At 46.7% G+C, this 26,067-nt stretch overlaps 1 long non-coding RNA gene across 2 annotated transcripts in view; it reads right to left on the bottom strand.

The window, feature by feature from the left end:
• LOC116585274 overlaps positions 1-26,067 on the bottom strand; it is a 319,368-nt gene that overhangs the window by 157,739 nt on the left and 135,562 nt on the right. The window lies entirely within an intron of this gene.

Genomic DNA, 26,067 nt, shown 5'->3' on the forward strand with positions numbered 1-26,067 from the left:
TTTAGCTTTCAAGTCCCTTTTGTGAGCAAACTCCGTCTAATTTTATAGACTTTCAGCCTAGTCCTTACCTTTCTTCCTTGAAGACTCGACTTGTCTTCCCTTTAAAAAGGCTGTTTCTCCACTTTCCTGCCTGTTTCTCCCGTGTGCCCTTTCCTGCCTTTCATTACTGGCACCAACAGCTTATTTTAACGACGGCAAGACTACATTCTCTCGTCCTGGTGGGTGTCAGGTGGCCTTTTCTTTTCCTCCTGTACCAGTTTCCTCTCTGTGACTCAGTTTCCTTATCTGTAAAGAAGGCATAAGAACAGTGCCACCTTGGCTTGTTACTGTGAAGGTGAACCGGCTAATTTACGGAAAAACCCGTAGAACAGCGCTTCTAACGAGCCAGTGCCGGCCCGTGCCGGTTGCTTTCTGCGCTACGCTGTTGGCTTGGAAACACACGTGGGGTCAGACGGGTGAAGGGTGAGGCACTGGGAAACCCCAGCAACGATGTGGATTCCTCCCTTATACACGAAGTCCATAATTTTATTGCATGACAAGTTCCACTTCCAAAACATCGATTTTTGAATTACTTCCTCATAAGGCCATTAGTGACGCTGTATTTGTGGACATTTTAGTGGTTTTCCGCCGCCAGTGTTCAAGGTGGCGAGAGCGGCCCCGTGATGCAGAGCCCCGAGCCGGGTGGTGGCTCTGCCGGAGGTGCCCAGCGCCATCAGAGCACGCGCTGCAGTCAGTGGCTCCTGACCCACGGACATCTGAGGCTCCGCGGACACCCCTAGCAGCATGGTTGCCTCTGCTGGTTAGAGACCTTTTATCAGACCCCTGGAACCTTCTGAAATGTGCTCCTTTAATCCCCTCTCATCCCCATAATTTATGACCTGTTTATAGCCTCCCCCACACCGGCTGCTTTCCTGTGCCCTGTCTTGGGCTAACTCTTCATTGTTCAGGAGATGCTCTTTCCGTGTACTCTGATGACCAGTTCGCCTCTGCCAGCTGGCCCCAGAGGGCTGTTATCCAAACACCTGGCTGTTTTGATCTGCTCTACACATTTTTCCAGGACTTGTAATAAGGCATTTAAAAAAAAAATAGTGGTCAGATGTTCCTTTTCATTTTCTCGTCTCAATGGCTACGCCAATTGCCTGTTTTTGTGTCCTTTAGGAAAATAAGATCCATAATGAACCACCCTCAGACTCAAGGAAGAATAGACCTGATCAGACGCGGGGCATAGAATACTCAAGATATTTTTCCATCTTCACTTAAATGAACTTACAACATTCTTCGCCTGCCTATGATCGTCCAGTAAACGAACGTCACATTTTCTCAGCAGTGCGCCCACAGTTTTTCGTACATTATCCGTATGGAGCTACCTATACATTCCAGGCACGGTATTAAAAGCTGGGGACAAGCCAAACATGGCCTCGGCTCACTTAGACCTTGTATCACATCCTTGGCCCCGAGATAACTAGGAGAAGAGAATACAGAAATCTTTCTCCATTTTTCATGTGCGTTAGGAAAGTCCCTTTACTAAGCTCCTTTTTCTTAGGCTCGGCGTAAGCTGTAAGGCACAATTACAGTATTTGGACAGAGGCTGCCTTCCTAACTGCACGTGTTCCACACAGATTGCTTCCAGCTCTAAAAGCAAATCAGATCAGATTGGAGTGATGGAGTATTAGCGCAGCAGAGCCCTGGCGTAAACTGATCTGACCTACAGCTCCTGGCTCATCATGAATAGTAGTAATGAAGAGCTGGGGTATGGAGCCAGAGGGAGTGTGGTGTTAAAAGTCAGCTCTACCACTCACAAGCGCATGATCTGGGTCACCTCATTCCTCTCCCTGGTCCTCTTTCTCCTTCTTCCCTGTAGGAGGGGACAGTACCAGCGATCTCCCAGGGTTGGTGTAAATACCGATGCTGAAGCATTTCCGACGCAGTGTGCTCTGGTGATGAACACTACGGCAGGTGTCACTGCGACCGTCGTCATCGACACACGCGGAATCTACATGTGGCCGCGAGGAATCTCACCAGAGCTCACTGGCTCCCACGCGCTCTGAGAACAGGGTGCGGGACCAGCTCGCCCAGCTGGCGAACAACCTACCCACCAGCCAAGCAGCTCTGCGGAGCTGCTCCCTCCTGTCAGTGACCGTTGATGAGCAGAATCTTGGCTAAGAATCCTTGCTAAGAAAAAAATGCCCATCACATAAGAAAGAGAAATGCATGTGTCTTTCCGTGAAAATATAACTTGGGAGAGGCCAATGTGCAGTGCAAACATTTCTGTATTTGTAATTTCGGGGACTATTCGGAGACCTTAAACATATTCCCTGAAGACACCAATGTTTTGCTTCACAAATCATGTTATTATTTTACAATCCTTGTTACAAAGAGGATGGCTTTCGCTAAGTGGAAGTGAAACACAATTTCAGATTGGCAGATGAAAAAAAAAATAGTCACTGCGCACTTCTTCCTCAGAGTTTGACGGGGAGGCAGCCAGGACTTCACAAACACACAGGAACTCCTTCCACTTTACAACTTCTGAAAACTCAGGAGATGAGTTTCAACTTCATGAGATGCGCCACAACGTCAAGAGAGAAGTAGTCTTCTCACCTTCTAGCTGCTCAGACACCATCAGTGGCTTTGTGAACTGTCAGCTTTGGTAGCAAGTCACAGTTCTGAGCAAATCCATAAAGAATCAGCAAAGACTTTTCTAGAGCTGCTTGTCAGAAGTGTGCACTCTGGGGGCACCTGGGTGGCTCAGTAGGTTTTAACCTACTCTGCCTCTGCCTTCGGCTCAGGTCATGATCTCAGGGTCCTGGGGTCAAGCCCCACATCGGACTCTCTGCTCAGCAGGGAGCCTGCTTCCTCCTCTCTCTGCCTGCCTTTCTGCCTACTTGTAATCTCTGTCAAATAAATAAATAAAATCTTAAAAAATTAAAAAAAAAAGAAGTGTGCACTCCGGTCTTCATCAAGGACCCTGTCTTAGCACAGGTGATCTGTGGCGTCTAGCTCCAAGGCCGTGACCCCCCCAGCTCACCACCAGTGACTGAGCGTGGTAAGGAGAACAAGTATGAGAGCCAGCCCATGCCTGCCCCACGAGGGTGTCTTCGAAGAGACACCCTTGCGCAAGAAACCCATCCACCTGCCTGAGACTTTCCAGACTGTGCTACAAGGCGAGAGCCCGTCTACCCAACCTTCATTCTCTCTGTCCTTTCACAGACGTCAAACTGCACTGTGGTCCGAAGCCTCGTCTTGCCTACAATTTCTCCCTTCCCCTTGTCTTCACGGGCATTTCCTCCCGTCTTGGCTGCTTTTCCAAGGATCCAAACTGATACTCCTATCCACCAGCTGTGACTCAAAATATTTGGGTATTTTAGCCTCCAGATGGTAAATCCATTAGTAGTGGCTGCTTGGAGCACTGTCTCATGAAGATTTCTGAAGCCAAGTCTGGACTCCAAGAAAAGTGTGCTACGACTGATTATCAATGTCTCCATGGGCACAGAGGGTGAAGGAAGGCACATATACCGTGTATCTGTCCAACACAAGCATAGGGGCTAGTCCGGGCTGGCCTGGATATTTGAATGTCCCTACCTAGGTTATTCAGTGTTATAAAATTGTAAAACTGAAAAAGTTGTAAAACAACTAAAATGCAGAACTCTAAGCTTACCTCTAAACACCTAAATGTCTCCTCTGGTAAATGGCAAGCCAAAAGAGAAGCAAGCTACCTATTTCTAAGACTCAGTTTCTTCATCGATGAAACATGACTTAAAATATTTCCTGCCTCCTGAATTATTATGACGTTTCAATGAAATTACGCTAAGAAGGCTTGTAGCATAATATATGGCATTATGGAAGATGTTAATGACTAATATTATGATGTCACTTGGGACATAAAACCACGATTTCAAGGTACATATCTTTATATTTTTATACTGATTAATAGTTTTTTCAAGGCAGCACAGCATGGGATCCTCATGCATTTAACTAAGGGATGTGATAAACTCAACGGAAGTAATAACATGGTTGGATTCTGCCCTCTTCCTCTTGTAATGTGGGAGGCTCACATTGTTATTAAATGCTCAGATCATTTACATCGGGTGTAAATATCTAGGTGGTGAGACAAAGAACATTCTTTGAAATAGGGAAGGATACCTCTTTAGTTTTTCCTCAGTGATAGTCTCTCAAGCATAGTATCATAAATCAACAATGAACATACGGCACTCCCTACATACTCAATAAAAAGTTCTCATCAAAATCAATAAACTCTTAGAGTTCGTAAGAGGCATTACCTTTAAAATTACAGGTCTTCCTTTTCTGAAAAAAATAATAATAATGTGTTTTTGGTCAGGACTCTCAGCCAGTTCTTACATGACTAAAGAACTTTCCATTCCTGTCCATGAGCGCCTCCCAGCCTGTCCAAACCACCCCTAAATGCACGCACACAGGCACACACACACACACACACACACACACACACAACACAATTCAGTAAACAGGAACTTCTAGTTTGTCCTCTCTTCCTCTGAGAACATCAAGCTATCAATCCTCAATTCTCTAAACTCCCTTCCCCGCCCCTGTAAACCTGTCTATGTCCACACCCATGGCCACTCCCTTCCGGCGTCTTCCAGCCTAAGAGTAATCCTTTTTCGTGAAGCCTGATTCCTGCTGCTCTGCTGGAGTCTGGTTCCCGGAACACTCCTGTCCGCTTTCCATCTCTCCGTGTGCCGGGTCCTTTGGCCACCGCCTGCGCCTATTAGATCACCTCATTTCAAAGAACCGTCCGTCGACCCCATGTCTCCTTCTTCCTTCCTGCCTATCCCGGGCCAGACACTCAGTTTCAACCCCCGCCCTTACGGACTCGCTGTTCTCCAAGCCCTACGGTCTGACTTCTCATAAGAACTCGCTCCCTCAAACCACCCTGGAAAAGGGCACCACTGACCTGATTCTTCAACCCCCTGGACATTCTCCATCTTAAAGTTCCATGATTGTTTGGAAGTTTTTGACACTCCTGACCCCTCCTTTCTAGAAACTTCTGTCATTGTTCTCTGTGTTGTCACTGCCTCCTCACACTCTTTTTTCTTTTAATACTACGCTTTCTTGGTCCTTTGAAAACATTTCTCCCTCTGACCATTCTTTCATTAGTCATGCAACAATTCGTTCCTGAGCAGCTACTATGTGTCAGGTGTCCTGCCAGGGATGGGGGAGATGGTGAACAGACTCAGACCTAAACATCAGCACCTCAGCACAGCGGAAACGAAGAAGCAACAAGTCCATTGCACTTAATGTCGTAGCCCTAAGCAAACATCCAGAAGGGGTACTTTTCCTGGAGAGGGGATTATTTTGGAGGTGGGTCTCTCTGCATCTGCTAGACGCAGAGAGCTGATTCAGGGAATGAGGCCGGGAATGTTCTAGACAGGGAGACAGTATGTACGAGTACCTCGAGGCTAAGATACCCCTTAAGTTCAGTGAATGTCAAGGGCTTTAGCCCGGCTGGGGTGCACGTTGCTAAGAGTGAATGGTGTGCAATGAGTTTAGAGAGATAAACAGTGCCCTGACAATAAAGGCCACTAGCACATCTGCTGTTACCCAAATGTCTACACTTCCTAATTTCATTCATTCCTGCTTCTTCGGCCACCCTTTGATGCTTATGAGTCCTAAATCCATACACTGGTCAGGATGTCAGCCCTCGGCACCGGGCCCTTGTGTCCAAAAGCCGATAGCTCACCTTCATCTGGGTCTCACAGGCACTTCTAAAGTACCGGAAGCAGAACTCATTATAATTTTAGCCATCTCACTGCCAAAAAATAAACAAAACAAAAACACATATATCCTTTCTATATTCTCTATCTCAGTGCATAATATCTAAAATCCTAAATAAAGCGAGAAACCTGAGAATTATCCCTGAATCATCCCTTTTCCTAATACAATACCCAGGCAACGGTAACGTTCCCTAAAATAAACCTGATGAGTATTTCTGCTAATTGTCTCCTCCTCTCTTTTCTCCACACCTGAGTAAGTTCCAACCCTGCCTCCTTCCTCGCCTGGATGGTGGCTCTTCCCCGACAAACCCCTCTGCTTCGAACCGGAGAGTGTCGGGTCTGTCCTCTATGAAGCGCCTGCAGTGACCACCTAAAACTGTGCTGCTCCGACTGTAATGTTACACAAAATCACCTGGAGAGCCGAAACATGCATTGTTAAGACCGAAGCAGTAGCTCCGCATGGGCCGAGAACGCCTATTTCTGTACAGCTCCGGGCGCTGTGCGTGAGGCGAGTGCAGAGACCACGAGGGAACAGGACTGACCTGAAGCAGACCCGACGAGCTTACTCCGCCGCCGAGAAGCCTCAGGCCTCCCCACCGCTCTCGCGGTGTAACTTGCAAATACCTCACTTTCGGAGTTTAGACCTTCGTGATGGAGCCACCGCCAACTTGGGCCACCCTGCTTCATCGCTCTGCCGGCGGGTCCCCTGCACCGCTACCCTGAGCTCCCTGTGGCTTCCTGAATTGACTCTTTGTTCTTTGTTCGTTCTTGTGAGTCAGCTTGGAATCCCTGTCCCCAGCAGCCCTGGCTTCACTGTCCTCTCCCCGGAAAACATCTCATCACCTTCCAGTTTCTAATGTAGCATTCAGTAGGGCCCTGCACCTAAGCTACCTTTCTACCTTGTCCCAAAAGAACTGACAATTCTCTCTTCTATGATTCCTTTGCTTTCTATGCTTATATTTATAATTAATTCATAAACTCTTCATTGTATACCTTCATGTAATTCTTACTTGTTTACTTGACTATATTCTCCAAGGGCAGGGACTGTGACTCACTCATATTTGCATGTATATATATAAAACACGGTACCCATTACCAGGCAGTTGCTCAATAACAGTCTGCTAAATAAATAAAAATTACGATAGTTACTGTTTATTAGGTACTTACTCCGTGAAAATCACTGTGCTAAGCACTGTACACACGCACACACAGACGGATTCGTCTAATCCTCACCACAAGCCTACGAGACGATACGTACAATCCCTGCAGTACCGAGGCTTATAGAATTTGAGTAACTTCCCCAAGGTCGCAGATCTAGTAAGTCACATATCTATTAAGTAACAGAGTTATAAACTGAAACTGTGTCTCATTCCAAGTTCCAACCACTTCACTCCTGGCCTTCCTGAAGTGTAACTGTGTCATCAAATCCGAATGCGGCCAAGGATTCCACCTGAAAATCACATTATCCTGTAGTGAAGAACCTCAAACATTTAATTCATTACATTAAGAAGGAATAACCTAAATATGAAAGACGCAGCTAAATAAACCAGAAAAATGCCACACATGGCTTCTAAAGGTTTGTATCACTTATGTTCTTAGTACACTTTAAATTTCAAACAAGAAATTAATAATACAATACAATGAATATCTAACCCTTTGCCCCACACTTCGTAAGGAAACAGAAGGTCCCTTCTCCTGGGGGGGAGGGGGGGAGGGGGAGGGGGAGGGGGAGGGGGACGGCCTGATTCTGCCCTAGCATCTCTCAAAGAAGATCAGCTCTTGGAGATGTTCCAGGAAAAACAAATGGTCAAATACATTTAGAAACTGTACCACAGAGTCTGCCTCCTGAAGATCCACAATGAACGGATGTTAAGAACTTCTAGCAATTCCGCAGTTTTTGTTTTTAGGAAATTATATTCCTCGACGGTCCCAAACGTATTTGAACTTAGAATCCTTAAGGACGAATGTCCTATCGCGCGCTCTGGCGAACACTGGCTCCGGCCACGGTTTCTTGACTTACAGTGAGTGACGGAAAGCCTCACACACACCCTCCTCGCAACGCACACGCTTGGAACCCAGCCAGTCCCACTCGCCGACTCTTCACCCTCATTTTCTTCGAGCATCAGGAGCTGTTCTTTACTGTCTATTTTACTTGCAAATACTCGAGACTGTGTGCCACAATTTCTTTGTGTTCGGTAGCATTTCACTGAGTTCTTAATACATCAATCACAGAAGAAAATGCTTGCCGGCGTCAGTATAAAAGGTAAACTGGAAGGGAGTGCAGAGAAGCTAAGAATAAAATGGGCATTAAACTTTTCAGTGCTACGTCCCAAGGTGCTTTCCTAATGGCTAAAGCAGAGAGAGAAAACATAATGTTACAAGTCGAATTGTGTCTTTAAGGGGAAAAGAACCGAACCACCCAGAGTAACACGGCTCTTCCTGGTCCTGGGACTTGAAAGCAAGGTCTGCTGTGGGATCGCATAAAGGCGACGAGGTGGGATGGGAGAGCGACGCCCTCGAACCCATCCCACGCTGAAAGCAGTAGGAATGGCTTTGCCAACGGAAACCCGCACTGCCAGCCCGGAGCAGTCCACACCCCAGAGTGCGGGGCAGGTAAAACGCGCGGACCAGGGACCAACAGTAAGGACTGAGGTGGACAGTCCTCTGATGATCTTCTCCAGCCAGGGGAAAACCTTTCATATCTGGAGGAGTGGGAGGTAGTGTCTGCCAATGCTCCTTTGCAATTACGACTTCCCACAGTAAGAGTTTGATCGGGATTGGACTGGGAAAAGGTGAGGCACTCGGTTTAGACGATCTGAATTGTTGGTTAAAAGTAGGTCCACATGCTTTGACATTGAACGTGGCCTGGGGTGGGGGAGGGGTAAAAATAGCAGCAGCTCCGAGAAATGCTGGCACGTCTGTAGGGGTCAGGAGTCCACTGGAAAGATTCAAGACCCACACATACCCGGAGAGACGGGAAGGGAGGACAGATCCGCTCAGACCGTGCGGGGCTAAGCTGTCCCCAAGTCAACTGAATGACCACGCTTGCCCGTCACCCGTACTGGAACACTCCGGTGACTGTGCAGTGTCTGTCCTGCCCACACCGTTCGACAGACCTCTTTGGTCCAGGCCAGCACAATGAGCTCTCGGCCAGCAGCATGGCCGATGATGCACAACAGGAAACCAAGCAGAGCAGGCTCTTTTCTCGCCCTTCAGAGTGAAGCCAGAGAAAGGCAAGTTTCACAGCGCCGTGGCCACCTCAGTGCCGCACCCGGTGATGGAGGTCACACTTGGGTACATGTGCTGTGGCTTTCTCTATGCAGCCTTTTGGGACGCAGCTCTGGAGAATAAAACGCGCCATAAATAATCTGGAACGCTCTTGACGGAGAACGTACAGGGCACGACCCGACACCTGATATGCTTAACGAATCACTGACAGTGACAGAAGTGAGTCCCAGATGCCCAGCACATCAGCCTCCTGGACTTGACTTAACCTGCACCAACTCTTCTCAAGGCATCGCACGTCTGTTCTCTGTCTCTATCAACTTCATTCTCAATGCAAGCAACCGGGAATGATATAAAATACAAAGACTAACTGAGCTAGTTGGGTGATAGCCCTTCACGAGGAGAAGGTTATGGGGATTTTAAACTTCCCATGACAGCTGTAATCCAAGACTGCAGTGCGTCCCGCCGTCCGTCGTGCTGTCAGCGGCTCTGTGCTTGCAGAGCTGGCAGGTGGAGCCTCCTGCGCTCTTCTCCTACGTGCTGAGAAGGAAAACTCTCCCAAGTCCATCTATATTTATGAAACACTTACGAGGGATCTAAATATAAAGCGGGCACAGAAAATGGCATGTGTGAAGGAGTTAATGAGAGACCGGGTATATCCGTAAACAGAAGTTTACCGTTTCTGGGAATGTCTTAAGGTCACATTTTCATTAAAGAAACAATCACGACTTTATCATGACTCATTTGCAATTTGGTGGCATTGAGGGAGAATTCATGACTTAAAGCAGGAATCACGTCTGTGTTGCTTTTTCTCCAGCTCCTAGGGATTTATTTGACTTCGGAAATGGAAAAACCCAGACCACCCATTCCCTTTATGTAAGTAAGCAAGCACGAAAATAAACGAGCGAGAAACGCTCTTTCCTAAAGGGAACCTTTCTCGTAATCAGTCATCACTAAGCGTATCTTCCGCAGCCACAGCGCTGGTCGGTCACTACTCACAGAGATTTTACCTCATTTTATTTTTCATGGTAAATTGTGATAAAAATAAACCCAAGCCCCCCCACCTTCTTTTTTAACTTTCAATGGCTTTTAACCATGGTTCACCCAACCCCTTCTCCTAGCCATGATCTTTCCTCTGCCTGGTAGTGCTCCACCTCCAAAATCTTACACTCGAAACTTTTACGTTCAAACCACAAAATCCTAGCCCTCCAGCTGTCGAGTGTCGGATGAAGACCGTCGCTCGGAGATGTCCTGTGCCTCGACGGCTCCTGTTTGCCTCGGTTCACTGCCTTCTCCCAGGACCGGGTCGACCGGCCGTTGTTCCGTCTCCTCGTCCACCAGCACCTTCGCCCGCTGACCCGATCTCCGTGTACCTGCCCGACAGAGTCTTAGTTTACGCGCCATCGGCCGTCCATGCTTGCGTCCAGGCCCGGCTCACGCTCGGAAGAGATTACACTCCGGGTCACCGGACACGTCACGGCTTCCAAGCTCTGCTAGGACCACACAGCACTCCCTTAGCCTGATCGTGAGCTCCTGTCATACTTCATATTTCAGTATTTCATCCTGTCTTGGAGCCCGACTCCATTCCCTCTTTGCTGCTCTCAGGAAATGAGCTTGTCTCTCATTTTACAGAGAAAGAAAGGCAGCGAGGCAGGAATCTCCTCAAGTTCCTCCCCCTCCTCGCCATTCCCAAACGCATCCACAGTCAAGCGTTTCCTGACCTCACTCCCTAACACACTTGAGAAATAAACGTCCCCTCTTGTGTGCATCAGCTCTGTCTTGTTTCCATCCTCTGGGGCTTCCCCACGCCTCTCCCTCTTGTATTATTATTTCTCTAACCTTGTTCCTTCCTTCCAGTCTACAGACCTCTCGCCACCTTCCGGTTAATAAAAACCTTCCTTCGTTCCTTGTCTTCTCTGGCGGATTCCTCCCCTCCCCCTCTTCTCTGGCCGCCCTCCAGAAACCATGATGCTGGAACAGCGTCTCCATTTCTCTGCTGCAAATCGCTTCTCCATCCCTCAAAATCCTTCCTGTCCTTCGGCCACCGTCCAGGGGCGACTCCTACTCAGGTCAGTGAAGGGCCTCTTTGCTGACCAGTCCAGTGATGTTCCCCAGTCCTGACTGCAGCAGCCTGGCAGCCTGGCTGCCGTCCGTGTCAGAGCCGGCACTTCCTTCTGCTGAAGCGTGGATCCTGGAACCGTGTTTTCTACCCACCCTTCCCCACCTTGGGTCCCTTCTGAGGCTCTCTCCCCCTGCCTGACCTGTATTTCCTGCTGTGCCCGCTCCGGCCTCTCCGCTCATCTCACAGCCTCCGCCGCCCCGACACACTGTCCTTTTCCAGATCTGGCTCCTAGGACAGGGCTCGGGACAGGATCCAGACTAATTACCTGGCGGCCCAGGACATGTTTCAACTTTAATTTTATTTTCCCCACAAACACGTCATGTTCAACAGGTTCAAAACTTTTAATGCCTTTCTACCTCCTCAATTCCTGGGTTTAGAACCATCGATCCAATGGCCAAAATTAAGCACCGGAGGGGTCAACAATGACGCTCTAATGGGTCCCCCTCGCCGACGGCTCCAATCAGTCCCTGTATTTGCGCAAAGCCACGGCGCAAATACCTCTGGAATCCTTTTCTCTCGTTACTTAGTCCGCCCTTCATCTTCCCGGACCCCACCGGTAAATACCCTCCAGGTTAACGGGTTCTGATCGGCTTCCCGAGATAAACCCATTCACATGTAATGTGGTGACTTCTATAGTTCGATGCTAGGCTACTCCGGAAACTCCGCATTCATAGATCCAAATGCCTAGTCCATGTTACCACCTGAATGTCTCAAATCAAAGTCAAAACGTCCAAGATTATTCTTTGTGTCCCATAATCTTGTTGTGGTAACAGTGAACAGCACCACTTTTTAGCCATTTTGCAAGTTAGAAACCTAAGAGCTATTCTTTTTTTAATCTTTTTTAAATTTAATGTTTTCGGTGTTCCAAGCTTCCTTGTTTGTGCACCACACCCAGAGCTGCACGCAGTCCGAGCCCTCCTTAGTACCCACCACAGGCCCCCCAACCCCCACCCCCGCCCTCCAAAACCCTCCGTTTGTTTCTCACCAAGAGCTGTTCCTGATACCCCCCTTCATCACCTCATAGCCAACCCATGATCAGATTATTTCCCTCATATCTCTTAGTTCTTTCTGTTTTTTAATCGATTTTTAAAATCGTGCTTAAGCACATAGAACATAAAATTTGCCATCTTAACTGTTCTTTTAAGTTCAGTAATAAAGGTCTCCACACCGTTATGCAACCAACCTCCAGAACACCTTCCTCTTGCCAAACTAAACCCTGTTCCCATTAAACAGTAAGTCCCCCAGCACGGCAACCACTAGTCTGCTGTCTCTATGAATCTGACCACTCTGGGTACCTCATATAAGTGGAATCATATGGTATTTGTCCTTTTGTGACTGGTTTATTTCACTCGGCGTGACGTTCTCGTGGTCCAACTGTACGGCAGCAGGTGTCGGCATCCCCTTCCTTTTTGAGGCTGAGTAATATCCGTCACGGGTATGGACCCCATTTGGTTTATCCGTTCATGTGTTCATGGATGCTCGGGGCACCTCTACCTCTTGGCCACTGAGGATAATGCTGTTATGTACCTGGGTGCACAAACCTCTCCCTGAGTCTCAGCCTTCAATTCTTTGAGGTATGTACCTAGAAGAATTGCTAAATCATACAGCAATTCTATTTTGAAGAACCACGGTACTGTTTTCCGTAGCGACTGCCTCATTCTACATTCCCATCAACGGTGCCCAGGGCTCCTGCTCCTCACATTGTCTCCAACACCTGCAATTTTCTGTCATCCGCAGGAGCCATCCCAGTGGGTGTTAGGTGAAACTTTTAACTCTTAAATCCACTTTTTTCCATCTCCACGTCCACCAGCCTGAGCTACAGGAGTACGGTGGAAGCTGATCCTCCTGGAGCCACTCTAGGCGTCCTCCAATCCATGACCATGTTACAGAGAGAGCAAACCTTTCAAAAACAAATTTGATTATGTTTTCTGCCCAATTAAGACCCTGTGATGGGTTCTTGTTGCTGTTACGACTAAGATAAAATTCTTATCCTGGTCTCTAGTCCCTGCCCACCTCTCCAGCCCCACAGGATGTCACTTTCCCTTGCTTTCGGGCACCCAGGCTGCCTCCGTTCTCCGGTGAAGGTGCAGAGATGCCTCTCACACGGGCTGAAGACCACGGACGGGGTTGTGTGCGGGTGGGGCATGAAGGCGAGAGACAAGGATGCAGAAGGAGGCAGAGGGAGAAGGAAGTGTCCAGAGGACCAGCCTCAGGACGGTCCGGCCGGTCTTCTCCACGGAGAGTACTCCTAGTGTTTGTCAACCGGCTTCTTTGTTTCGCTGTGTGAACTGAGTTGGAAAGAATACAATCTAATCATTGTTTCTTAACATATCACATGAAGGAAGACTCTTCGGGCTAAGATTTGCAGCCCATTTCACATGACTCTTCATTAAACTGGCAGGTAGATCAGTTTGCTACGGCTGCCTTAACAACATGCCGCAGAAGGGCTCAAACGACAGAAATGTGTTTTCTCCCAGTTCCGGAGCCAGGAGTCCACGGTCAAGGTGCTGGCAGGGCCGGCTTCTTCCGAGGCCTGTCTCCTCGGCTTGTGGACGACAGCCTTTTCCTCGTGTCTTCACAGGGTCTTGCCCCTGCACATCACTGTCCAAATCTCTTCTCCAAAGGACGCCACTTATATCGGATTAGGACCCACCACGACAACTTCATTTTAACGTAACAGCTTTAGCCCATCTCCACATACAGGTGCGTTCTGAGGTCCGGAGGGCTCGGACGTCAGCGTAGGAACGGGGGTGCACACTTCAGCCCACAACAGAGGTGAGTGCGTGGGGTTTTCCGTTCGGATCCGCACGTTCTTGAGAGGCGGCCTCCTTTGCATTCTGCACAGTGACGCCCCAAGGACGTGCTCCGAGTGAGCTGCTTCTAAACCTGAGGTCTTAATCTAACAGCATACAAAGTCTTAAAATTTAACAAACACCATGAGATATCTGACACATTTACTGAAAAATAAGAGATAACTATGTCGATGTCATTGTCTTAGCAACCTTATTAGTAAACCTGACTTATTTCTGAACGCATGGATGACGGGCCTCCTTTTACAGAATACTGGACAGTTTCTGTCTTCAATTCACTCCTGCAGATTAAGCTCTGGGAAGAACTGCCAGGGGGCTCTACCCAAAAATCACAGCCGGAGCCCCTTTGCTTTGTGCATCAACCCTGTGTACCCAGCAGGCCTGTCGCCAACTGGGTGATGGGTTCACAGCTCTTCTTCTCACCTTGCCAAGCGGCAGCCTCTCTGGCAAGAAGCCTCTTTGGTGTCCGAGCAGCATATCTGAGGCTGCCCCTTCCGACCGGCGTTGTAAAAACAGTGGGCTGCAAAGCCTCCCGAGTTCGTTCCCTGTTCCTAGGGTCCCCTGGGCATTTGAGCCCAGGAGCTGGTCCCTGTCAGCATCAGCTTTCAGTGACCTCTACACACACACACACACACACACACACACACACACACACACCCCAGACCAGGAAGGACTCTCAGCCAGTGTCTTGCCCTCAGAGAACAGACACTCGGTTTCCCTGGGACTTTGAAGGCATCTTCCTCCCCATCTTGCTATGGAGCCAGCTGAGGCAAAGAGCCACAGTATTATCAAAAACATATGCCCAATACATCCTTGCCAACAGCCAGCCCAGGAAGCCTGACCTCGACGTAGGAGAGACAGCAGAACAGATCATACTTTCCTCGTTTTAGAGCTGAAAAAACTCAGCAGCGTAGTCAAAGGAGAGACTGACACCGCGAGACTGAAGGCAGAGCCGGTACCCAGTCCTGGGCTGAAGGCTTGCGGCTGACTCGGGACTCGCCAAGTGGCTGCCTTCTCGCCCCCCAAAAGGACGTACCGATGGAATGAGAAGTTTCCCAAGTGTCAAGGGAAGACATAAGCAATATTCTCTACATTTTCTCTATAAGATCACTGGAATGTAAAAGTACTGACTTTAAGGAGATAATGTGAGAAAACGAAATGGCAGAATCAATAGGACTCCATCCTTCCTGCAGGACAACTACCTTATTTCTATGAAACTATTAGGCAACATGGAGTTCAGAGGGACATTAAAGTGAAGGGTCTGAAGGCTGTTCCTCTCATATCTGTGATCTTTATCCCGGGCTGTACATTTTTATTTCTCATTTTCAACCCACTTGTCCTTTATATGAATTTGAAGAGAAGCTATTTGACTAGCGCAATGTGAGGCCATCATGCTTGGAACAATAAACATAGCAATAAACACAATATTTTTGTTTTTTGTTTTTGTTTTTAAGATGAGTTCCTGCCACCGCCACCAAGATCGTTTTACGGGACGCATTCCTGGGGCCCAGACGGGGGAGCGCCCACAGGAAACGTTCACAGAGAAGGACAAGCGTTGCCGTACACAATCTGCATGAGCAGCTCCTCAGGGCATGGTAGGCCCTTGAAAACGTGCAAAAAGAGCAAAGCCAAATTTTTGCCATAAGGAACAGAGGTGCAGCCGCTCAGGTACGTGACAAGGCCGCCGGCTGGAGGAGGCCCCTTTCTGTCCCAGACCCAGCAGCTTTTCTCAAAGGCACAGCCCCACTCCCACTCCACATACAAGGACATCAGACGCGCAGCTCAGCTCAGCCTTATTAAGGGCCGTGCGGCTTGAGCAAGCCCTGGCAGAGCTCGTCCTAGGAAAGGAGCTGGCGAGAGATGCAGTGAGGAAGGTGTGTGTAGAGGATCATGTTCAAGAGCTCAGACTCTACAGGAAGACAAGCCTTTGCAGAAAAGGAAAGAAAAACAATCTCCAGAGTTCTCCCTATTTGTCACAGAAAAATATTCACTGTGCTCAATCACCAAGTCGACTGAAGGCAATTTGTGTGCATTAAAAGTAAGCTCAGCATTTAAAACTGCAACGAGAGGTGTCGCAACTCTGCACAGAGCGACGGCGCAGCAGCGGCAGACCGGGAAGGATGCAGACACGCCGCCTCGCCCTGGGGAGCTCCCTCGCCCTTGCAGCGCGTGAAACCTTTACCCAACACCCTTCAGCCTGTCCGGCACCACCTGCTGTTCACTTCCAAACGGGAAACTCGGGTGGACGCAGCAGCCTCGTGACAGCTTAAGGTCTGTGCCGTGGGAGGACAGCGTGGGGCACGGAGAGATGCAAACCGCACATTTCGTGACGCGCCCTGCCGTCCGTTCGATCACTGCTCAATTCTGTTGGCACTCCAGGTGGGCCAGGTGACGTCCTCGGTGAGCAACGACAACGCTCCGATCCAGAGAATGGTATGAACAGGTGACGTTCAACTTCTTTACAACCCAGGTGTCTGTCTGTGAATTCTACACAAACACATCACATGGAGTACTTTTTAAAGCTCCACATAACCATCAAATCAAGGACTGGTTCTGCTTTCTCCAGGTATCATTACCTGACTAGCTCTAGGCTCTATCTGACAAGGAAACAGGAGGTGAATGCACCGTTTACTGGGTAGAAAACTATACCCAATGCTCCCAAGTGTCCCGTGGGGAGCAAAGTGACCCCTGGTTGAACCACTGGCTTAACAGAATTAAGGGGGCCTTTTAGGAAACATGTAATTTCTTTACAGAGGATCCACAGTCCTCTTGTCGGGTTTCACAACATAACTAAGAGCTTCACACAAAGATGCAAAAACTCCTGGTTTCCTTGAGGGCAGTTAAGTCTTACGCCGTCTTGTCCCATTTCCACCCAACCCTCCTCCTCACATTCGGTCAGCATCTTCACGGGCACACACTCTCTTTGAGCCCCGAAGACACAAAAGTAAAAGCACACAGTCCTTTCCCTGCAGGGGCCAGAGTCTGAGGGAGAAGCAGCCTGAAGAAATGGCACAAGCAAGTCCAAGCGGCCGAGGGCACGTGCTCGCCGTCACCGTTCCGCTTCCGTAGGACACGGGCTCGCCGTCACCGTTCCGCTTCCGTAGGACACGGGCTCGCTGTCACCGTTCCGCTTCTGCTCTGCTTCTGGCCCCAGCCCCGCTGCTGACTGTGGACTTGGTCTCACCCGAGCTTAAGAACCGGTGGCCGTGTCGCATTTCTTCCTTCTGCGGTTTCATGTCTCAGCCGAAGGAACAGGGAATTGTCACCGACTTCCTCACAACCTCGCTTGGGAGTCACAGGTGGTTTTGGCCCACCTGCCCTCTGCAAAGCTGGGGTCTACTCAGGCAGGCACAGGTCGAAGGAAATGTATAAAAATCCAAGGAGGAGGATAAAGAGATCAGATTTTAACATTTTCGTCTTCAATTTGTTTTTTGTTTTTTTTCGGCTTATAGCATACTGAAGGATCAAAAACCTAGATATTGATATGGGAAACCTGATCTTTGGTCTTTTTTCTGCAAAATGGACATTTTACCTGCATAACAAGGCCAATTATGGACAACTGCAGTTCCTAACGATTATCGCTTCACAATGACTAAATGGAAAAAAGAACCGTAAGCTTCCCGTTCCCACTCTCCTCCAGAAACAGTGACTTATCAGTACTGGGATTTTATGAATTTTGGAGTTAGCACCCTGCCTCCAGCCCCAACCCAATAGAGAATGAATGCTTTACAGGACAAGAGACTCTAATAAAATCCCAAGATTCCTGCCTCATGGTATTATCCCTCAGAAGCGTTTTGCACAGCTCCCCACACTTCTGTCAACCTTGTGCTGTGACGTTCCCCGGGTTTTCTCACCCCCTCACCGGCCAAGTCTTCTTTATCTCCTTTGCTGTCTCCTCCTCAGGTCAGCTTCCGCATGTCAGAATTCCAGCAGCCACAGGCCTGGATTCCCCTCCAACCTGTATGCCTACCTTTCCCTGCACGAGCTCCTGGGTTTAAATCATGGACTTCAGTCGAAGCTGCCTTCACAGACTGGTTCCCCTCCCGGCACTCCATCCAAGTCAGCGGTTGAAATCACATGATGTCTGCCAGGGGCTGGTCCAGGGATGGGCGAACCTATGCCAGTTGGGACCAATAAGATGTGGGCAAGGTTTGCTGATCAGATAGCGAGTGTGTGTGTGTCTCTCTCTGTCCCTTTGTCTTTTTCTTTCCCCCTTTCAAGTATGAATGAGAAGCCCCATTGCTCTGATGTCAACTATATGAAAGCCAACTTGGGAATGCAGAAGGCACTAGTGCAGTGCAACAGAGAGAAAGAAATATTTGGGTCTTTGGAGAGATCATCAAAGTGTTGCATAAACCAAAGCAGATGGATTCGTAGGCTTCCTCTCACATGCAATTATTACTTAACCTAGTTCTATTTGGGTTTCCTGCTACAGAGAGCAGGAAATATTCTAACTGATAAAATCACCTACATGGTTACAACCCCGAGATTTCTATCTCAGCCGTCACATTTGCCCTGTAACCCAGATTCATGGATATACCTGCCTACTCGACATCTCCACCTGGATAGGTAATGGTCAGACAAAACTAACAAGCCCAGAAAAGAGCTCTCCTTGACCACTGTTCCTGCCAAATCAGCTCTCTCCTGGGCTTCCTCACCGTATGCTCAAGACAAACCACCAGAGTCGTCTTGGGTGATCCTTTTCCTCTGAACCCACATCTAACCTACCCATCAGTTATGTCCGTCCTACCGAATCATCCCCTTAGCCGTGCCCATGCTTCCCTTTGTGGTTTTACCGTGTGTGTGTGTGTGTGTTCATAAAGGAAATCATTCCATTTTGCTTGTTTTTGAACTTTATTTATGCAAAAGCATACTGCGTCCGTGCTTAGCGTCTTCCGCCCGTCACCCGTGTTGGCACGTGGAGCTACATTCGATCCACGTCCGCTGCCATGTATTATCTCACTTATTTATACACCAAATTTACTTCCTCTTTGTTAGATGGACATTGTGCTATTTCCAATTTTTTGTTGCTATGAATATTGCCATGTTGCCATGAATATTCTCATACTTCTGTCCTACTATTTAAGTACAAGTTTCTTTGGGAGTGTCCCCCGGGAATGGAAGAGCCAAGCCATAAGACACGGGCTGCTTCGGTCTCACTTGGAAAGGACTAAATGTCTACCAAGTGTCTACAGCAAATTAAATCCCAAACACCAGCCGTATATTCAAGTTCCCATTTCTCTACATTCTTGCCAAATACAGGTATCCTCAGACCTGTTAGCTATTGTTGATAACATAGGTATAAAATGGTGTTTTGTTGCTTTTGCTGGAATACACCAGATACTCCCAGACATGCGTACGGCAGCATCCACACCTCCTTGAGGTCTTAGCTCATGTCACTTTCTCGGTGGGACTTTCCCAGATGGCCCGGTTCAAACGGCCTCGAAATACGTTTAACCCCTTTTCCACCTTATTTTTCTCCACTGCACTTATCAGCCTTGTACACTGTTACGAGCTGTGTTACGTCTCCACAAAATTCATATGCTGAAGTCCTAACCCTCCCATACCGCAGAATGTCACTATATTTAGAAACAGAGTCTTTAAAGAGGTGTTAAGTTAAAATTAGGTCATGAGGATGGGCCCTAATCCAGTACGAGTGATGTCCTCAGAAGAAATTCGGACACAGAGATGTCGAGAGGGACATCTACACACGGTTGCCTACGAGCCAAGGAAAACTGCCTCAGAAGAAACCAACCCTGCTCACAGCTTGATCCCAGACTTCAGGCCTTTAGAATTGTGAAGAAATAAATTTATGTTGTTTAAACCACCCATTCTGTGGTTCTTTGTTATGGCATCCTAGCAAGGTAATATAGACATATAATAATTTTATTCATTTATTAAGCAGAAAAATAAAACATAAGCCACAGGTTGTGGATCCATTCCTGCCCCAGCAGCGACAGTGGGCATCTCCTTCTTACTCTCGATGGTGACATGACCATCTCCCTCTTTTTATCATCACACATTGTGCTCGATATCCGATCGTTCCGATGACGGCATCTCCGCGTGTCTGTTTCTGTGGTTTGTTGTCACTGCAATTTCTCACTCATGGCGGCGTATTTCCTTGTGTCTATAGGAATTTTTTTTTTAAATTATGAGTTCATCTGACTTGGAACACCATCTGTGGGATTTGGGGAGACCCTGTTTGAAGTGTGTGTGTTCAGGGAGGATTTGTTTGGCTTCCACTTGCCACTTAGAGAGCACGCCGTCCAGGGCTGTCTCACATGAAGTATACAGCTTGGAATGTTTTGGCACCAACATGACAGTGTGAATTCAAGACACGATCCGGCATGAGTGTGAGCTTGGCTCAGGCATTATCAGAGGAGGCAACATTCTTTATCAACTTGTGCCGCCCAGAGACAACATTAAAACAGGTGCACATCCACATCACCTTGGAGGGGATTTTCTGGCATATCCATGGAACACGTTGTTCTGGAGTTTGCGTGCGAACTCTGTCCTGACTCCCCAAGGTGCTTGGGGCTCTAGGCTTTGCTTCCTCCTTCAGTGCACGTGTGGGCCACTAAAACGCACTCTACAGACAACCTACTGTCTACAGACAACGCACATCAGTGCCAGGTCTGGCTCGTTGCTTAATTCTATGAAGTCAAACGTCCTTTCACACCAGAACCCAAAGAATTTCATTACTCTGCGTCCAACTCAGCTATTCATAAAATGTATGAGAGAAAAAGAGAGATTTTTCTATTTTAACCATCTTACTGGACATTTTTTAGGTATATATCAGGAAAGGTTTCTCTAATCATCTGAACCAATTCTATCGCCAGAATTAAAAACCCTTGAAGACACACACCAAGTCATAACTTAAAAGTGTCGCCTCAAAATAAATGTTTTGGCAACTTCCTCCAGCTTGTTGTAAGGCAGCTGGTTCACCAACTGGTGGTTTGGAATCATTACCTGAGTTGGGTGCCTTTTTATTCACAGTAAAGCTTCTAATTGAAGGAGAAAGCTGAGTCATCCTTTTCTTATGCAGAGAAGGTGTAATGCAGTAGAGTCTAAACCTGTTTCGAAGGCATTAAATGCTCACATATTTGTTATCTCTGGTTCAACATTACACTTTCAAACTGAAGTTCCTGTGCTTATAATCAACTGGTGCCTTGAGAAATTCTCTTTCTATCCTCTTAGATAACATTAAAGTTACGTGAAAAAAGAACATAGTTATATGAATAATGTGTATGGGTGACCCGGGGTTTCTTTAGGGCCTACTGAGATCACTTAATTTTATCTTGCACATTGGGGTTACAGAAAGCGCAATATAAATTTCAGGTTTCTGCTACCCCCTGACTCGTTTGAGAGACTTCAAAATTTACTAAAAGTTCAGAGGAGTAAAATCCTTCTTCCCAAGCAATGGCCGTGATTAGTTTCTGGGATCAGATAACCTTGCTTAGGTTCGCCCATCAGACAGGCTGCGGGGCTGTTAACCCGCCACGTGCTCTGCTACGTATCACTAACTGGGATTCTTTTAGTTATTCCTTGTAAGTTAGCAAATGTGACAGTGACTTATCAGTTTACTGCTAATCTGTCCCTTCCCTTCCAAATAGATCATATTTTCTTAATAAGCAAGCAGTTTTTCATTCTTTTTTTTCAACAGATGTTGATTGTGTATCTGCTATGTGCCAGACACTGTGCTAGGCAAAGTCAGACCTGTTACCCTGTCACAGATTTTTGAGGCTATTAAATATTGAGCATTTAAAATACTATATAGAGTTCCTGAACTGGAAAAGGTAAAATGCTCCAGGATCTATTTTAGACATAGGAGAAACCCATTCTTACACTGCGCCGAAACAGTGTCGTGCAATCTGCCCATGGGGGGTTTTGCAAGGGCCCGAGGGCATTATACCCAGTCTTAACACGGGAAAAATCATCAGAGTGCTACTGGAATGTTGCAAGGATAGAAACCAAACTTGATGCTAAAGCCCTACAATGACACTACTTTGGCCAAGAGAACCAAATAAAGTCCCTCTCAGATCATAAGAAAACTATTTCTATGTGTAAAGAAGAGAAAAGTGACTGAAGAGATTTGAGGTAATTTTCGAAAGGAGAAAAATTCACTCCTTTTTCCCTGGGTCAAGCGGAATTGGAAGATTAGAGAACAGTCTTGAATTTAAAACTATGCACAGACTTGACTTCAACAGTAAGAGGCTACTCAAGGATGCATAGACGTAGTCAAGTGTGGACACTGTCAACTGAAACGATGCCACTCACATCACCTACTGGAAAGACCAACTAGTTATCTCACCAAGGGACCTGCGAGGTGCTTAAATGAAATGCGCTTGTTAGAGGGTCCCCTACTACCTTGTGTTGCTTTAGAAAAGCATCACATTCGATCCACTTGCCAGCATCTTGACACAAACAAAGAATACGTAGGTAATTAGGTTATTCTGCTTCATTTCTCTTGTTTTTCATATTTAAAATATCCACCGCTAGCATCCACCACTCACTCCGGGGGCAAATTAACACAGAGTTTCCCCTTTTCAGAGGCTCCCCCCACCTCAGAGTTGTTCAAGATCCTTCAAAGTTTATTAAAAACCTTTATTGCAGATTCTTAGTATTGAGAAAATTGGGGTCTGTTCGGCCCAGCAGTGATTTTCATTTCTGTCGTTGCTCTTGCAATTCCCGCACAAAATCACTTCTAAAAGTTCACACACGGCCCCAAAGGTCTTGTCCATTGTTTTGTGGCTCCTGAACCAGCTCAGATCCTTGCACAGGCTGCGCTGACCTACCAAGGAATCGAGGTTCTGTTTCCTAAAGGTTCCTAAACCAATGCCAGCATAGACTTAACTGTCCTGATGTTGAAGCAGCAACAAGAAGTCAAGACTTCTCTTTTCTTCATGATGAGTTTCTTTGAGCAAGAAAGGGAGAGTGACATCTTAGAGCTATTGGAACCCTCGGAAAGCTGCTAATAACAGTGAGCTTCAAAAAAACACGGGATCATGGCTTAAAGTCTCCTTGGCCTTTGTCAAGACTTACCAAAAAAGGTCACGTTCTTCCTTTCCCCCAGGATTATTATCCTCAGGACAAAGCTACTTCGAGGTGGCTTTCCTCAATGTAGTCAGAGTGTTCCTTCCAGAAAAGGAATTTTGAGTCTTCACCCAACTAGGCCCACACTTCATCGTCATTCAAGTGCTCAAGGCAAACCCATGTGCTTTTGCAAATAACTTCACCCTGTGTGCGTGCCTCTACGTGGTAAAGCAAGGACCTTATCTGGACTGAAAAACTGCTGCCCTCCCTTGGCAAATGTCTTGTTGTTGTTTTTTTCGACTTGCTTGGAAGACGTGGCACAGTCGTTAGCTGATTTGTTCAAATATGGCCAATGCTCTCAATGGCACAGTTCCTAACAGAGTGAAAATAACTTACTCATACTTAGCCTGGAAGAAAATCTATATATTATCAGAAATGTCTGCTAATTGAGGCCAAAAAATAATTTTTTTAGCAGATGTGAATTCTTTCTATCAAATTGTGCAGCCTAATTATTCTCTGCAGTTTGAAGAAGTGCAAAGGTCAAAAGGCTAATATGTAGCTTAATCAGAAAATTATGTAAATTAGCCCAAATCAAGCACATCACATAACCCTATAATCAGTAAAATATGTAGTTCACTAGCAAATCAAGCGAAACTTCCAGCTGTTTGATCAGTAACAATGGAAAGAGGAGAAAACCCAGAACATTGGTAGATGTTACATCTTGGGCAAATTTGATTTTAACATGCCGATAAGAAAATAAAATGTAGGACTGGAAAAGGGACACAGACTCAAGAAACTCATGAAATTATATTTGTAGAAAATCACTAGCCCTTAAGTACCATGGAACAAGGGTTCTTTTTGTCCACTGCTGTAGTCTCATCATCTTGAACAGTAACTGATACGTGGGGGCCCTCAATAAACAGTTGTAAATGAATATTAAATTAATTACTGGGTCAAAAATGTCATAGGAAAAGCATGATAGTGCAAGTTTGAAATAAGAAAACAAAGCTACATATTATAATTTCAGATATTTCTTTCAACTCCCTTTATGTACAGTATATTAGCAATCTTCTACTCTTTGCCAAAAAAAAGCCCTATAAAAAAATAGACAGAAATGAAAGTAGCTTACGAAAAATGCCAACAATAATGAATTCTTTGTGCTTATAAAAATACCTCTAATAAAGGTATTTCTGCTTTAACTCGGTAATAATCAATACTTCTCAGTATTTGGAAACATGGGTGTGTCATCGCCCACTTCTCAGGGACGAGGAAGACGCACGGGGGGACACAGAGGTTTGTGAAGTCACCGCGACATAGAACTCCAACACAGCCGAATTCCAGACAGAGTCATTTCAAAGTCCTATTTTATCATCACCAAATATTTTCCTTGTCACTTCTTTCATTAACACCATTTTAAAATGACTTCATTGATCTTCATCGTTAAAAAAACAGAAACAAACTCTGTCGTTCTTGACCTCTCAGATTCTGTCATCGTCTGAAAGTGTTTCCTTGCGCTTCCGGTGAGACAACAGTGTGTGTGCAGCAGAGGAGACACATACAAGAAATAATGTCTGTTCTATAGCTAGTATTCCCTATATTTCAGAGGAATTTTTTTAAAGATATTTTTTATTTATTTGACACACACACACACACACACACAGAGGTCACACGTAGGCAGAGAGGCAGGCAGAGAGAGAGGAGGAAGCAGGGTCCACGCTGAGCAGAGAGCCCAATGCGGGGCTCGATCCCAGGACCCTGAGATCATGACCTGAGCCGAAGGCAGCGTCTTAACCCACTGAGCCCCCCAGGCGCCCCTACTGCAGAGGAATTTAAAGCACGCTGCACATGCTGTGACAACAGTGGATTGTACTGAGAAGAAAGTAGGTGAGGAAATGCATGTGGAGAGAAACTGAGGTGTGGGAGAGAAGATGGAGGCAAAGATAAAGTCACTCTACAATACGCAAATGCTGAGGTTTGTACATTTAGTCATTTGCTACGTGTTTCTAAGCTTTCTAGCAACCCAGAAAACAGGAAAACACAACCCTATCATTTCATATCCTGGAGATAAACCAGGATGTGAAATGGGCCACAAAAAGCTTTCTTGGTACAGAGAACAAAAAGAAGTATCTTTCATTGATCCTAATAACGGAAATAGTGAATAACGTTATAAAGAACAGCTTTAACAACGTTTTTCCAGTAAATACGATAATGAGTGCCATGTAGACTTTTGGAAGACATCCTTCAATATTAGGGTTCACCACCAAAGAACAATTCAGTAGAGCAGTGGGGGCAGGGGGTGAGGGGTGGTGAGAGCAGCAAATGATGAAGTCCAGGCACTGAGATCAGTGGCCTCAGAGATTAATTTTAGCATGCTTAGAGGAGTGGAAAGGCCACAGATTTTTCAACCAATCTCTACAAATGCTGTCTTATGAGCTTTTGATAAGAACCAAGGGGGCGCCTGGGTGGCTCAGTGGGTTGGGCTGCTGCCTTCGGCTCAGGTCATGATCCCAGGGTCCTGGGATCGAGTCCCGCATCGGGCTCTCTGCTCAGCGGGGAGCCTGTTTCCTCCTCTCTCTCTCTCTGCCTGCCTCTCTGCCTACTTGTGATCTCTCTCTGTCAAATGAATAAATAAAATCTTAAAAAAAAAAAAAAAAGAACCAAGGGCTATGTGTTCAATATTCTATTCCCTATTTTTTTTTAAGATTTTATTGATTGATTTGACAGACACAGACACAGTGAGAGAGGGAAAATAAGCAGGGTGAGTGGGAGAGGGAGAAGACGGCCTCCCACCAAGCAGGGAGCCCGATGTGGGGCTCGATCCCAGGACCCTGGATCATGACCTGAGCTGAAGGCAGACACTTAACTGACTGAGCCATCCAGGCTCCTAATTAGACAACATAAAGAAATAAAAGGCATCCAAACTGGTAAGGAAGAAACAAAACTTACTATTTGCAGATGACATGACACTATACATAGAAAAACCTAAAGACTCCACCAAAATACTACTAGAACTAATACTCAAATTAAGTAAAATCACAGGATACACCATCCATGTATGGAAATCTGTGAAATTAGGAACACAACTGCACCAAAACCAATAAAATATCTAGAAATAAACTTAACCAAAGAG

The sequence above is a fragment of the Mustela erminea genome, chromosome 2 (assembly GCF_009829155.1).
Source record: "Mustela erminea isolate mMusErm1 chromosome 2, mMusErm1.Pri, whole genome shotgun sequence".
Classification (NCBI taxonomy): domain Eukaryota; kingdom Metazoa; phylum Chordata; class Mammalia; order Carnivora; family Mustelidae; genus Mustela; species Mustela erminea.